The sequence below is a fragment of the Lepisosteus oculatus genome, chromosome 25 (genome assembly GCF_040954835.1).
Source record: "Lepisosteus oculatus isolate fLepOcu1 chromosome 25, fLepOcu1.hap2, whole genome shotgun sequence".
Taxonomy (NCBI): domain Eukaryota; kingdom Metazoa; phylum Chordata; class Actinopteri; order Semionotiformes; family Lepisosteidae; genus Lepisosteus; species Lepisosteus oculatus.
Genome location: NC_090720.1, coordinates 10,695,213 through 10,711,082, shown reverse-complemented (window position 1 = coordinate 10,711,082; position 15,870 = coordinate 10,695,213). Strand labels below are relative to the sequence as shown.

The 15,870-nt window shown below is 38.9% G+C and overlaps 1 long non-coding RNA gene across 1 annotated transcript; it reads left to right on the top strand.

Moving 5' to 3' along the window:
• Positions 1 to 8,563: 8,563 nt before the first annotated feature.
• Positions 8,564 to 15,508, top strand: LOC107075507 (uncharacterized). Its single transcript, XR_011183603.1, has 5 exons — positions 8,564 to 8,930; positions 10,570 to 10,738; positions 13,271 to 13,451; positions 13,677 to 13,775; positions 13,870 to 15,508. It is a non-coding gene; the product is annotated as an uncharacterized lncRNA (long non-coding RNA).
• Positions 15,509 to 15,870: the final 362 nt, after the last annotated feature.

The following is a 15,870-nucleotide window of genomic DNA, read 5'->3' as shown; positions in this document are numbered from 1 at the left end:
ACCATACTGCATTTCCCAGTGTCATTTATACTTTCTTTAACAGAAAAATGTAATTTAGCAATATTTCAACTGTTTTCCTGGGAGCAATGATCTGGCCACCTCTGATTTTTAGTTCAAATAATAAAAATAAATTATTTTTTTCTTATTTCCTTTTCACTTTTAGTGAAAAGTCTCTTTTAGAAGTCAGAAAACAGTAAATAAAGAATATAAATCTTACATTTCTTTTTAAAAAATGAATAAAGAATAAATTTTAAAAAACAATGAAACATTCATCTGGGTTAATGTGCTGATCCACAGTATTTTAGAATAAGAATTAATTCTGTAAAACAATAAAGAGGAAAATGTAACTTTCACCAGCCCCCCTTTCAATAAATATTTTATATTCCATTTATTTTGCCTTTACTGTATATCTTATTTTCTTCTGCAATTGTTAGCACAGGAGTAACTGGGGTCTTGACCATTTAGTAATGGACATGAGTCTTCAATGCTGTGTGCTCAAGGGATATTTTTCAATCTCTACAGTCTGTTCAATCTGTAGTAAAAGCCAGGGAAAGCTGTATTCTATGTTTTTCACAATTCTGAAGAGCTGCAGGCTGCTCCCACCTAAGCTCAGAGGCACTTGTCAGTTTGTGAACTGCTGCATTGAGAATCCCAGCCAAAGGCAGTCATTGATACAGCACGTGCTTTTAACACTGGTATTTGGACTGCAGAGTTTAGCTTGCAGTCTGAGCAGGTGGCAACTTAGGTTGAAGATGTATTTTGGAACATTCAGAACTGACAGGTGGGAAAGATTGCAAATGGGACACAAATGCATTAGGCATTTGTATGGAATAGTGGAATATTTCTATATCATTATAGGAAGCTAGGTGCAGGGAGTTTTCAGCAGTCTAAATTTTGCAGTACTGAGAATACGTAGGACAGTTAAAAGGAATATGATCAGTAAAAAATAATCATTGGAAACTAATCAATGGAAGGAACAAGTACAATTTATGGTCCCTAGGCAATCAACGTTAGAGAAAGTTAATAAATCCCTGAAGTGATAATGATTAAATGCTAGAAGCATTTAAAATAGCTACAATTTTAAGTGAACTTTGACAGTTATGATATTGTTTGAATTAAAACAAGAATGTCAATGAGAATAGATTTGCTGGATATATTAAATGTTAAGGCAAGAACATCCAGAAGGAATAGTAGTATTGTGGTTTAATGAAAACATGCTATGATAGCTGAGCCACCAAACAAGAATCATATTTGTACAATAATGCTTTTATTGGGGACAAGTAACATGGGTTCTGCAGATGAAGATCTTGCTTAAGCAATCTTTTAGACCTAGAAAATAAAAAAGTACTGACAAATCCTTCACAGCTATTCAGTTCACAACAATTGGCTTGTTTTTAAACATAGTTATTCTCTGGATACTGTTATTAATATAGTGATAATATACTCTACTTATTTTGTTATTTTCTGGGTATGTTTTGCAGCCAGTAACAGCATTGTCAGGGAAAATCAGAGCTTTGATAATTGACTTAGCTGGCAAGGAATATTACAGATCTTTTATCACACCACAACTGAAATATTTTCTTTCCCCCAGCGCTAACACAGATGAGAATTTTTCTAGCCTTAGATGACAGACATAAACTACATGGTTTCTCTGCAAAGCTTTAATGATGTCAAAAATTCTAAATTTCATTGGGATCAGGTTTCAGAAAAATCTGGGAACATCATAGGAAGTATTAATTTAACCCTAAATTTAATTTCCCAAAAGAAAAGACACAATTTATTTGAAACCAGACAGGTTACACTCCTTTGAATTAATTTAAACAATTTTATTCTGCACGCAAAGCTTAAATTTATTTTAAATAGTGCAAAAAATGCAAGCACACAGATAATACTATTGTACTTTTATTAAAAAACAGATGTACAAAGGAACATGTATCAAAAGGGGACTTTCCTTGTCCTGAAACAAGACTGCAATATTTTGTCAACCAGTTTCATCAGTTGCTTTTCTGGTTCAATAAACATTCTGCTGTTCCTGTCTGACACAGCATGCAACGTGAGATTTATCTGTTGTAGTATCATTCTAAAACCTGCTGTTTGAAACAAGAGATTAGAAAATGAAATAACACCAGTTTATTTCAGCTCAACATGAAGAATCACAATTTTATCTTGGTACCCCAAATGATCAGAACATATTGGACAAGCATCACTTTTCCATTATCATAGTTAAAACACCCATTTTTAAATTCTGAATAGAAATAGAATAGAATAGAAATGATATCATTTTTTGTGTTTTAGAAAAGACAGACTGTCCCCTTCCCTTTTTGATTAATTTGAATGGGTATAGCATATATGGTTAAATTCTTATGTATTAACTAGATTTCAGGAATTACCTGTATCTTCAAGAACAAATTAACAAAATTTGTACAAGAAGCCCAAACAAATATCAGACACGCTATGTTGTTTGGCTCTTTGATGCACATGTTTTCCAATTACTGAGACCCAAGAGGAATAACATCACTATAACGCCCTCATTACAGTATATACAGCATGAGCCCAGCTACACTGGTAATCTAAAACTTGCACTGTAGATCCTACCCTCAGGCAGATCAAGCAACTCTTATTCAGCAGATACAACAGGCCAGGTTTACTGGAACTTTAAACCTCAAATAGAGGTCTTCAGGTCAGTGTCACAGGAACTAAATCCCTGTCATTTGTCAAGGGATTATGTTTTAAATGTCAATTAATGGGTTCTTGTACACTTAATCTTCGATTACTGTGATTTTTAAACTATTGAATAATTGAAGTACTGCGCCCCATTGTACGATACTGTGGGATGTCATCCCTTTACATTTGGTGGATTATGCTTGACGTTACCATGTGTTTCACAAGGGAGCCAAAAAATGACAATACCCTGCACAAAGAGATTCCACTTAAGAGAAATATTGCTTAAAGGTTAGTTAGTCTTGCCAAGTAATGTGCTGCATCTTAGACAGAGAGATGCACACTTAGTATTCTGAAGAGATTCTGCTCATTCCAAGGACTCTTACCTCTACTCCAGAGAAGTGAAAATTACTGCCCTGTGAGACAAAGTCAGCCAATTTGTATCCTTTTTACCAATTGCAGTGAGACGTTCAAAATCCACTTAAAGCATTTTACCCTTGAAAAGGGCAAGTCTTAATATTCCCCAATGATATAATTAAACTGTGTTCTCTTCACACTTCACTTTTCTAGGAGTCGATGCTTCTCTTGAAAAAAAAAAAGTAGCATTCAGAAGAAGCTTTATTGCTGTTCCCCTCTACAAAATGATATGAATTGGCCAATAGCTGTCGAGTCTAGTACTAACCCAAAAGAATAACAGTCAGTCAGATGTGGACTCTAAAATAAGTGCTGCTGAAGATGAAGAGCAAGAAATCACAGAACTCAACAATAATTAAAGCTTCCAGTCCATCTTTAGAAAAAGTGCTGTTAAGTGTATCATTGTTGCTGTTAAGTGGCTTCTCCTGGGCTGCTGTGTAATTCCTTTTCTGCACAAACTGTTCTTTAAAGCCTTAGTCTGTTAGATTGGGGTTTTTCTTCCTTACTTTAAAAAGTAGTTGTTCAGTAGTTTGGTCCAGTTCTAATAATAACAACCTGACAAATAGAAAGGGACAGCACATTTCCCACTTTGGTGCTACATGTGGATATGCGATCTTGTGGAGGAACACTGGTAGAGAAGAAAGCGAATGGGAAGCAGGCAGGCATGTGGTGGTACTCTTACCGAAGCCAAGTTTGCTGAGATTGGAACTCTTTGGAGGGCAGAGGAAGTCAAAGGGAAGTTACATCCTGAAGAGAGTAGGTAAATTGTGCTGATGCAGACGTGGGACAGAAACCAGTAGGGTGTTCTCACTGGCTGAAGTTTGCTTGAGCTGAAAGGGTAAGGACGTACTTTCGTGGGTGGAAATTTGGGGACGGAAAAGAGTCATGGGCCAGCACCCCACCAATGGAATGGTAAAGGAAGGGAGGGATAAAGCAGAGGGAAACCAATCAAAGTAGCAGCCTAGGCAACTGGCACAATAGACGACCATGGCTGAGAACAAGGTGACCCAGACCCAGCACAGACTGATGCTAGGGTGGTAGGTCCTATGAGTTGGAAACTCAGGAAGAAAGGGAGAAAAAAGTGGGTGGAGAAGAGTGGAGCAAGCAGGTTTGTGTGAAGAGGGGGGTGAGAAAGAAGCAGCCACGGTTGACTGGAATTCCTGGGAGGTTGGACAACATCAGAGAAACTGAAAGAAAACAGCAGACAGCATGGCAGGTACAGAGAGCTGGTTGTTTTCCATGGAGGATTTGAGGGTGAAGTGCTGCTTGTTCAAGAAGAGACAAGAAAATGATTCAATCCCGGCAGTGGGGTAATGTGCAAAACATAAGGTTGTTAGTAATGCTGATGTGAGAAGCACTTCCCTACAACGAGAAAGAAATGATGACTGCTAGAAAAGATATGCGCAGAGTGGTTGGCAGCTGGCAAGTATTTATATATAGGAGTGAGTTATTGTGAGGTCAGAATTTGAATCATTCTCAATTCCTGCTAAATACTGATAAATAATTCAGTGAGTTAAATAGTTGAACATACTCTTCTCACTACAGTACTGCTTAAAATAATTTGTATTAACTAAAGATTTCTATCAAAGATTAAATAATGGAAAAACTTTTAAAACTTCTTTAAAAACTTTGTTTTACAAATTAAATAATAAAATTGAGATAACTGTGTGTTTTGGCTTGTGCAGCAGTAGTTTTCTTAAAAAGATATTTCCTAAGACAAAGAAGAGCTAGAAGAGCTCTAGAGAGTATAGTTGGTCTACAGAGCATAATCTTCCTTTGCTATGAAAGGCTGAAATAAAGATGTTAATATCAACTGGGCATCTGTAATTCATTTCTCATTAAAGTGAAGTGAGCATTTCATATGCTACCTACCTCTTTGCTGTTTCAGTTCTCCCTCTTCCCTAAACCTCCTTTTTGCTGTCCCCAAAGAGCGCCTCCTGATCTCTGATGCCCACCCAGTCCCTAGAGTACAACCATACAGCATCAGCCTGCACTGGACCTGAGCTCCTGAATCTCAGCCCTGGCCAGCCCTGTTGCCCATACAAGTCGTAGCTCCAGATGATAAAGGATCCCCTTCCTTCTCACTCTCCCCACCATTGGCGTCCAACTGGTGTAGTGTTGGCCCTCTACTTTAATCACAAGATTCCACTAATGCTCATTTAAGAATACTAGACTCTTATTTGTCCGTAGGACCGTTGCTTTAGCTGCTATTTTTAATTTTTGGGGGGTTTCCTATCTGTTGTTGCAAAAAATGGCAGGGGGTAACTCTCTGCTGGTTCCTAATCTTCTTTTGCATCAGTGCAGATTTCTCAGCCAATCTAGGTTTTGCGGGCCAGTTTGCTGAATTGCATTCTTTTACCTTAGTTATAAGCAGTTTTCATTCTCTCCATGCTATGACCCACATTCAATACTTAGTGTTTCTCCAAAACCTTGTATAAACAAACTCATTTGTGTGACTTGATCAAGCAAAGCTAACGCGCCAATAGCTCCATAACTGAAGAAATCAGCATCAGTGGCTTCAGGAGTTCCCATAATCCCCTTTGGGAATTTTGTTATTTCCTCAATCAAATGACAAACATTAAAATATTGAGTATGATTTCCTTTTTTGAATCCTCTCATTATGTTAATTAGAATTTGATGAAATCACTGAAAGTGAGTTATTAACAAGAACTTCAGGATGAAGTGAAACTGTGATCTGTAATCATTTTTACTCTCTTAGGTATTAGTATTTAGCTCACTGACCACCCCTTTTCATGAATCTTTTCTAGTACCACTCCTTCCACCCCGTCTTCAACTGTAGCAGCCTCCCTGATTCATTCCTTGTGAGGGAGGTGGGGTTTTGTCAGCCTTTATCACTTTCTCAGCTAGGTGCATCAATGCCAACTTATAATATATTATATTTTAATATTATAATATTAAGCATATGGTCTCTTTGCATTTGGCGTCTTACAGTACTTACTGTACAATTAGACCGAACTACTGAAAACTTTTTTCCTTCACCTGTCACTTCAGACTAGGTCAAACACTAATTAATGATGTTATTGAACAGAAGTTCAGATGGAGGTCAAATTCAAACATTGCACTTCTACTTCCCTGTGGAAGTGCCACCGTGCATCCTGTCGAGACCAAGCTGCCCTCCCTCCACTCCTACATGACCATTTCAGCAATTCTCCCAGGCTTATACTTCATAAGTGGAGGGGGAATGTGACGATGCGGATCTTTGCCCAGTGCAGCCATGTCCTCAGCCATGCAAGTTAAAGCCAAGGTACTAACCATGCTATCTCTGTATTTGTCAGCTTGTATCTTTAATAGAAACATTATTAAAGCATACATTAAATGTTGTAGTTTTCACTCATTACTGATAGTTGTTCTTGTGGAATTGATGTGAACAATATGAAAATTGTCTAAAATGTATTAGTTAAACAAAAATGTCCTAATTAATGCCTTCTCTACAGATAAAAATGTATTAATGTATTCATTTTTCATTTTTAACATTTATTTGCTTTGAATTCTTTCAATGCTTTTATCAGTAAGAAACGTGATAGACAATAATTGCTTTCTGTTTGTTTTTGTAGCTGTTTGGGATAATTAATGCAATACTAAAATCTTATCTGGCAGCTTAGAAAAGATGTTGCCATGAAACATGCATTTCAAAAGTACTGCCAAGAAAGAGATTCTCATCTTAAAAGCAATTATATATATTTCTCACTGCGACAATCTGAAAGCCATTTAAAAAGTTAGCTGCTGAATACATTTATCTCTTTTTTATAAAAACAGGCTCCTCAATTAAAGGGACTGTATACGTGTGCTGAATTTCAGAACAAATCTCATTAGAGGCTAGCTAAATATAAACTAGAGATACACGTGACAACAGACTAACAGCCAGGCAGAAATTAATTTCTTCAATTTGAAGATGAACAGGGTAATGATAATAGCACTATCTGACTATATTCAATACTGACTTTAACCTTTTAATCACTTATGGTCACCTTGAAAAAAATATCAAATGCCAAAAGTTGTGTATCAAGTTCTGGTCTATATTAATATCCCTATAACTGTCACATTCTAAAATGCTATCTAATGAGTTGTAAATCCAAAGGCACATGTTTCAGAGTTTCTGGAGAGTTGCACCTAATAGTAATTTCTCAATAACACAGACCAAATGATACTTGTTTCTACAAGCTCCCACAACCACAGTTTTAGTTTAAACACTGAAAACAACCAGCAATTGTATAAACCAGAAATTAACATATAGCTGGATCGTATCTTTGGGTTTTTATTTTTAGCTTCTCAGTTGCTCAGTCACAGTATTGCAAAACTAGTGTAGCGTATTCGCCTGGCGTGTAGATCACCCACATTCTTGTAAATAGTCCCCTGGTTTTGCACCCCTGTTATACTTTTATTCTATTGCCACCCTATCCATGTGTAGCTACCCGAATAGGCCCCAGTGTGTTGCTCTCTCTCTTGTCTCTCTCTGGCGCTTGCTAGTTCTCTCTCATTTTCAGTCTGTCTTTTTCTCTGCTGGCGCACAGGTGCAGGAGTGCTGTGCTGGCTGTATTGAAGTTCAATAAAAGCGCTGTTTTCTTTACTTCACGAGTGTCTGAGTCATTGAGTCCGTCCTCACCGAACCCGAAACTATTACATTGGTGTCAGCAGTGGGATGGGATAGCCCTTCGCCAAGGACAATGAATTAAGTGGGGGAGAGTGTAACGCATACGGCCGACATTCCAGGTTGTGCGAGCCAGCTTACCAGCGTGGTGACGTCACCGCCCTTCCCTGTGCATAGCAGGGACCTCAGCCGCTGGGCTGAAGGGAAATCTCCCTTTAGCTCAACTGGCTGGGTCCCTGTTGAGTGACGCCGGAGGCCTGGGTTTGAGTCCCCAGCGGTGGGGGGCAGACCTGAGGCGGCAGCGGCGAGGGCGCGTACTCACGTGAACCCGAGAGGGCTACACTATAATTTCACAGGTAGGTAATAAATAAGCAGATCTCATTCTAAACTTTATGGGATATCATTAATATCATAATTCAAACCATCATTATCGTCCTCAATATGTTGCAGAAAGGGATGGCACAGATCAAGTTCTTTCATAACGGGAGGTCATTGCTTTGGTGCAACTTAGAAGAAATGATTGAGACTCTAGCACTTCAACATTTCTTAAAAACATGATTCACTCCATAGTATTTCGAAATTACCAGTTGATTTTACTGCAAATTAACAGCTTTATACAGTACATACTCTGTTGTATATAATATCATGATGACTTTAAAATCCTATCCTTTTGAATCCTCATCACATGTTCCATGTTTGATTCAAAGAGTTGTTCATCAAAGAACTCACCGGACTGATAAGCAAGCTTTGATCAAAGATCAAAAGAGGATGATGCAAGAATCTCAGTCAGTCAGACATTTTGGGACTTGTTTTTAGGCATATTTCTCTTTGAGTCAAACTCTTTTGCTGAAATTGAGACATGATCTGTCACAGCTGGAAGAGTATGTGTGCACATTGGCAGAAGAGAGAGAAATGGTTTACTGGTGGAGTGCACAGAATGTGGAGAAACTTTCCACATTCAACCACTACAGGCCTCACTACAGGGGAACACCTAATTTAAGTGTTAGTATGACAAACGCAGGAACTTGGACTCTCTAGAGGGAATTACAGAAGAGCTGGGCAGTGAAGTGAAGAAGAAAAAAAAACAATATTCTGCACATTAATTTCAACCAGGAGCAGCAAAACCTCACCAAACATGAAGAGGAATGTCTATCAAAAGGCCCTTGTAGCATGCAAATGGGCACGTTTCAGTTAGCTACTACGTCTTAATGAATGCAGATGATCCTGGCTTGGTCCTAGTATTAAGGTGAGTGTGACATTCTTGCCTTGGTGTTCCAAATGAACACACACTAATGGTTGTGGATATTCTGCTTTTGCACATATTTTCTGTGTGTATCACAGAAAATATACAGGTGGCTCTGCTCTTGCTTTGTTTCACTTTACTTTGTAGGAATGTCTCTGTATTTACCCTCATGAAAGCTTAGTGAATTGTAGTAAAATATGGTGAAATCATTGTAAAGCTTGAATAAGTGCAATAACCTTTATCTGCACCACAATAAAGCTTGCACAGCACTGCACATGCATAACAGGAAAACCATGAATGCACCATGCAATTGCAGTGCAATTCTACTACAATAAACTTTAATAGTCATGCTACTCTTCTACTCATACTACCAAATTAATGGCAAATCCAAATATTTCACTTCAATGGGAACTAAAATTGCAGATATATATCTATTGAGATAGATATATATCTACTATCTATTAGCTGCTAATCTAAGAGAAAATATGAAGTTTCTTATTTGTCTTAAAGTAGATGTCAAAGTTTCTTTTAAAAATTAAGTTTCACATTTTGTACTATTACGTAACACTGCTGTCTTGCTAAAATAAAATAGTCTAAATGGTATCAGACTGTGGAGGACGAGGCACTTTCAGAATTCTGTCACATGCCTGCAGAAATGATGGTGATGCTCTCTTCAGGGCTGTAGCAGAAACCTGAGCAAGATTTTGTGGTTTATCTGGCATGGCAGGTAAGCAATCTGATTTCTATAAATTTAAGAAACAAAGCTGGTAAGGGGAGTCTGAGTTTCTTTTCTCTGGAAAGAAATGTGTTTGTTTTTACATACACAGTATACCACAGATTCAAAAACACACACTTGGTTGCTACTCCACCACAAATGCAGGAGAAACTACTAGACGTTCTGTGCCTGGATGTACAGTAGTTCTAATTGATCCATGTGTCAGATGGATCAAAATAAAAGCTGGATTTTTTACCGGGAAAAAGAATCCTAAATTCAGCGAAATCCAATAACTTTTTTAAAGGTTTACTACTGCACATAAAGTACAGTATACCTTATATAAAATAGATATGAGCTACTGTATATTGATATCAGGCAGACATACAGTTAACCACAATGGGCACACCAACGATGTTCACTCTCATGTGACTGCTGTATTTGTCTTCGTGCACACAGGAAATTTATTGGCACCGTCTCTTATTTTCACATTTCAGTCACATATTTGTGGGACGATGATTTGTTTTGCAGAACCCATATGGCAAGAGCAATTTTGTTAGGGAGTTTCCTTAAAGTCATTGGACTTTTATAACTTGTAACTTTTCAAAACATGCTAGGTCATGAAAAGCAAAAAGAGTAATAAATTGTGTTTTTTCATAGACATTCAGGAGGAAGTCAAATTCTAATGTCGAACTTCCACTATGCTATGTATAAATACTCACTGGGTGCCCACAACTCTGCACACATTTTGTTTCGCTCCCCTCCCTCCACCCCAGCTGCACCCTTGCTGCTGCCTCCCTGGTTCATTCATTGCCGGTGGTGGCATTGCTGATTTTTGGCTAGTGCTGTCATTTCCTCGGCCAAGCAAGTTGATGCCACAGTGTTAAACTCTATTCCTTTATATTTGTCTGCTTTTTTTGCCGTTATTAGAATTTGACCCAAATGTTTCTACGTACATCTGTTATGATATGGCGAGCAGATGGAGAAAGCCAAGTCTTGCTGACAGGCTGAAGGATCCAAAAGTCTGAACCCAATGATGGCTTGGAAAAAGCAGAGAGTAAAAGCTGTCAGAGATTGCGAAGAGGACAGGCATTAGCAGGTGGGCTGATCAGAGATTGTTGGTGAGCACAGCGGCAGGGCTGGTTCAGATAGGGTGGCTGCACCGCCATGCAGGGTTATCAGACAGGGGGTTTTGGTTCCATGTCATAGGTCCAGTGCTTGATTGGACAGAAAGGTGCTGACAGGCAGAGGGGTTCAAGACAGATGGAATAATACTCTGGCATGATTCAGACTGAGTGGCCTTCTGGGAATCTGGCTTGCTGTGCAGCAAGCCTTACCAAAGCTACTCAATGACAGAGCACCAGGTCAGTGGCAGATCAGGGTTTAAATATCCTGAAGACCGCTGAGTGGGAACAACTTTTGGAGAGCCAAGCAGACACATTTTTTAATTGCTTTTATCTTGTATTTTCATATTATTTGGACTGATCTCAACAGTGTTTTAGGTCTTTTTCTGTCCATTATATATTACTGAGTCAACTAAACATTTCCACTTGCCTGCATCTCATGGATTTCTGGTGAATTCCGGGTAGGACAGTGACATAGATGGGACACTCTCACACACAAGAGAAGGATTCAATGCCTGGAAGTTGTTGTGTACTATAGAAATAATTTGAAGTGTGGCAGAAATGCACACTACAGCTGAGCAGCGCTTTTTAGAACCTGCTCTGTTCACCTCTTTTAAGGTCTGCTCCATCAATCCTGACTGGATCATTGTTCTGCTCTTAAAAATTTCAAAATAAAAACAATAAGACCTTCATTGCTATCAACAATTATATCATCAACCACCTTCATGAGTTCCTCGAGAGAGATGACAGTCTCTGGAAAGCTATCATCGACAAGGAAGGAGTTAGAAATGTTAACTCCAATGGTATTCTTCTTACCAATTGCTCAGAGCATGTTATCCACCAACACCCTGTTTTGCACCACAAATAGACCAAAAACATCCTTGCAACATCCGTGGTCAAACTCCTGGGACCTGACTTTGTCATTGTCCATGCTGCAAATAACAAAGGTGTCTCACTACTTTCCGACCAGTCACAGAGCCAGCAGCAGATCGCAATCTGTGGTTGGCCATGGGAGAGACTGGTATATTCTCATGAAGAATCATGGTGGTCATTTGGCTCAAAGGGCACACTTGGCTATCTTTTGGGTGGCTCTTACCTCTACCACTCAGGCACCCAATCACTCATACATTCATTGGCTATTTCATCCTGAAACGCCACTGAAGGGGTGCTCTGTCATTGAGATACTAGTGGCAATACCGATTTCAGCACAATCACCGCTGTATGTGCTGGAACTTTGTCTATGAATTTCAGATCTCAGAACCAGTCTAGGCCTCGGACTTTGATCGGATTTCCATTGTCATCAACCCTAGTTGGCACCCAGCCTCCGCTATCACTGGCAAAGAAATTACTCCAGTTGATATTCTGTTTCTGATGCAACAACATTAGCTGCTACCGGCATTTGACAATCTGCTTACCTGACAGCCAGAACCTGCTGTGGTCTATTCAACTTCACCAGTACACTTCCTTCAGCTTGACAGCATACAGTACCATGGCTCTTAAAACAACACTGGTCTGCAAAACGTTGGCTGTCATCCTTTGTGCATGGCTCACTATGATCTTAATGGCTTCATCAGTCTACCATAGTCTCCCCAGTGCCCCTGGACGAGTCGACTTCAGCAGTACTCTGGTCTGCTAAATACCAGCAGCCAGTCCCAGCATGGGTTTGCTGCAGTATCCACTGGATCTCAGTCTGCCATGATGTCAACAGCAAAACCCATCAGTTGCAAGCCAACAGTTTGTCTCTGCAATGCCCTGCTGCAACCCTTACAGCTCCATTGCTCTGCAACACACCAGCAGCCAGTTTCCACACCAGATGAACAGAGACCTCAACAGCTAACCAATCATCTAACAATCAGCAGCCCATCACTGCCATCACTGACAGATCAAACATCTGCTATCCCACAGACAAGTAAAGGCAAGGGTTCAAATGAGAACTTGTCACATGGTCCCAAACAAGGCACAAGAAATTTAACATTTTATGTTTAACATGTTTTTTTTACTGCCTCAAGGACTGTTTGTGGACTGTCCCATGCACCGGTTCATTTGAGATCTATGGAAAGTCCAGACATGATCTAGCAAACGTAGGCCGTCAATGTCCAATGGAAGAAGACTTTTGAAGATATTTTTCAATCAAGAATCCACTATCAACAGTATTACATTTATTTCCATCCACAAATGTCTTCGTAGAGATGTGCTTGGAAGTCTAGTGACGGAAGTGATGACAGCTGTGGCCTAAAGAAAGGGCTGCAGTTACAGCTAACCTGCCACTAGAGGCTGCTGTATGGCATGTAATTATTATAAATAGGCACACCAGGGGCAATTTATTTAATTACTGCATAACTGGTAAAGCTTTTAGAATTTCACATTGTCACATGTGTACAATTAGGCTTTTGTGTAGTATTTAAATGGTGTACATTGTGCTAGTGCTAGCTGATAACTGAAGAACCACACAGCAGCAGGAGGTGACGAATTTTCACACTGATTTTTCTAGGTTTTTTTTAATGCAGAGAAGTGGAGCTAAAACTACACCTTCAAGCTCCCATCATAAAGATGTGATATAAAGAAGCAAACCCTGAATGATTTTAAGGACACCATGATTTTAACAATCATCAGAAAATGGTACAAATACAACTGGAAATTACAGAGGGATCTCTCCACTATACATCACTGAGAATACATTTTCCTGAGGTGAGGATATCTTTCTAGATTTTTTTCCAGCAATCTTGGGCTGTGTTGTATACATATGAATTTAGACATTCTCACCAATACAGAATTTAAATGAAATAATTTTTCTTGAAGAGCCCTTTACAAAGATTCCAGACAGGAGTGAAGCAAAGGTGTAGCATTGCCCCAACTTTATTTCGACATTACTGCACTTCCTGCAGATAAGAGAAAGATATTATATCTTTGTAGAACCAAATTGCTGGCCTCACTAATCCAATGATGACCATATTCACTGATGTTCAGCTGGCTGTGCAGAAGATTGTGAGGAAAATCCTTTGTTTTAATTATGTCAGTCATTCTAATTCTACCGGTCGTTGGCAAAGTCCGTTAATTATTTTTTTTCATGGAGTCATAACAAGCAATTCTCTCTCCTTCCTTCTAGGTTATTTTCTTTTAAAAAGGTTTTCTATATTGAAAGCCGCTGCCCCTGGTGATGGGCACATCTTGTGTTACACAACGGCACAAGCTGCCTACCCTGGAAGCTCTGACAGCACGTAGAAGCCTTCTAGAGGTGACAACCACCAGATCTGCACTGCAACACAGCCAGCCCCTACTGTTTCCACGGCAACAGGATCGGGCTTTCTCAGCTCAATGCAGTCGAGCGTAAAGGGACTATGGAAAGATGCAATTTTTAAAATAATAATAACAATTTGGTGCAGTAGCATCACAAACACTAAATCCATGGTTTTTCAGCATAGTACAATATTTCTCTTTTGTAACCGCAGTGGAAGGTAATTTGTACTTTAAATTTAATCCAAAAGGGCAAATCTGTTGAATTACATGTTTGTGCTATGCTTCCATTATAAACTCCACTCCTAAATGTTTATTCTTCTGTACTTTTCTCCCCTAGAGATTAGTTAAAGAGCCTTTTTCTCTGTTTAGCCATTAACATGACATTTTCTACAATAATTCACATGCACTTATTCTGTTATAACCTTCACTGAGACATTAAATGTATTTTTTTTAAACAATGGTTTTAAACTTACACATGAGAAGGAGGTGTGTAACATTTTGCCATGCTTTGGCAATTGCTACAGATGACAATTTAAGTAAGTTTACTCAGAATAGGAGGTTCTTTGGTATACAATTTAGTGTTTGAATCTCACACAGCTGGTTTTTTTTTGTGACTCTAGGAGAGAGAACGTCAATGATGGTACAAGGCTCAATAGTTTTTTACCAGACACCCAACATTCTTTGGATAAACAAATGTATCTGATTTTCAGTCCTAAAAAAAACCCACTAGCCCTAAATCCTGTCTGGTGTCTCTGGGTTGTCCTTTCCGTGTTGACCTGAATGTAAACCCTTGAGTTGACTTTGTTAGTGCCCTTGAGGATATTTAATAGATCAATATAATATCCCCATAACGGTACCTTTAGCTTGTAAGACATTAATTGAAGACCAGTAATTCGAATGAGTGTGTTAGAATCATGAAGCAACTCGCACAACAGAAAGCACTGCCATACCTTATCTGCAACAACATTTTACAGTGTTACTCTAATGTAATATTTCAATTTAATTTGTTTCTCTAAAGCACCCATTCAGTATATACTCACATATACTTGTTGTAACAGAAAGAATAAGGTTCTGGATCCCAAGATGAAGTTAAACATGCAGCTTAATGAAGTTTATTGCATGCAAGGAACAATAAAGCTGAAGTCTTGTTTCCCGCAAGAAACAACAAAACTGAAGTATTGTTCAAAGTGCTGGTACAAACTTTAGGTTTATATATCCTTTCCTTTCCGCTTCTGACGTCACTCATTATTATGGTAAGGGGGAGTCGCGTGTTTGGCCAGTTTGCAGCTTTTTGGCCAAATGGTCAGGGATTAAGTCCCCAGGGGTTTCCCTAGCTCCCTTCTGGAATCCTTATCAGTTCTCCCTTTCCTGCCATAAACTCCTGTTGCTTAGAAGTCTAATCTTTAAGCAGAAAGGACTTAATTTCAACCCTATCTTTGCTTTTACTTCATACTGTACTATACAGAAAGCAGCTAATAAGTTGAGAGATAAAACCTGGTGCACTGCATTCCCCAAATAATGGCATTCTTTTGTAAATTAATCTAAAATCGCTTCTTTTACTTTTTGAACAAAGTCAATTTTTTTCACCATGTGACTATGGTATATTCATGTTTGATTGTGTTGTTTTAAAGCCAAGTGTTCCCACACAGAGCAGGCTAAAAGAAAGAAGCAGTTTGAAAACTACTTACAACTTTCAGTAGCTCACGTTTTACCGGTAATGTGTAGTGACAGGCGTCATGCCCAAACAGTTGAAGGATCTATCTCTGAGAGGGTCATGACCGATTTTGTCAGACTGCTTACTGAAGCCCTGGCAAGTTGTAGCTCTAAAGGTGAAGCAAAAACATTGCAAGACCCTTACAAATTCAGACCC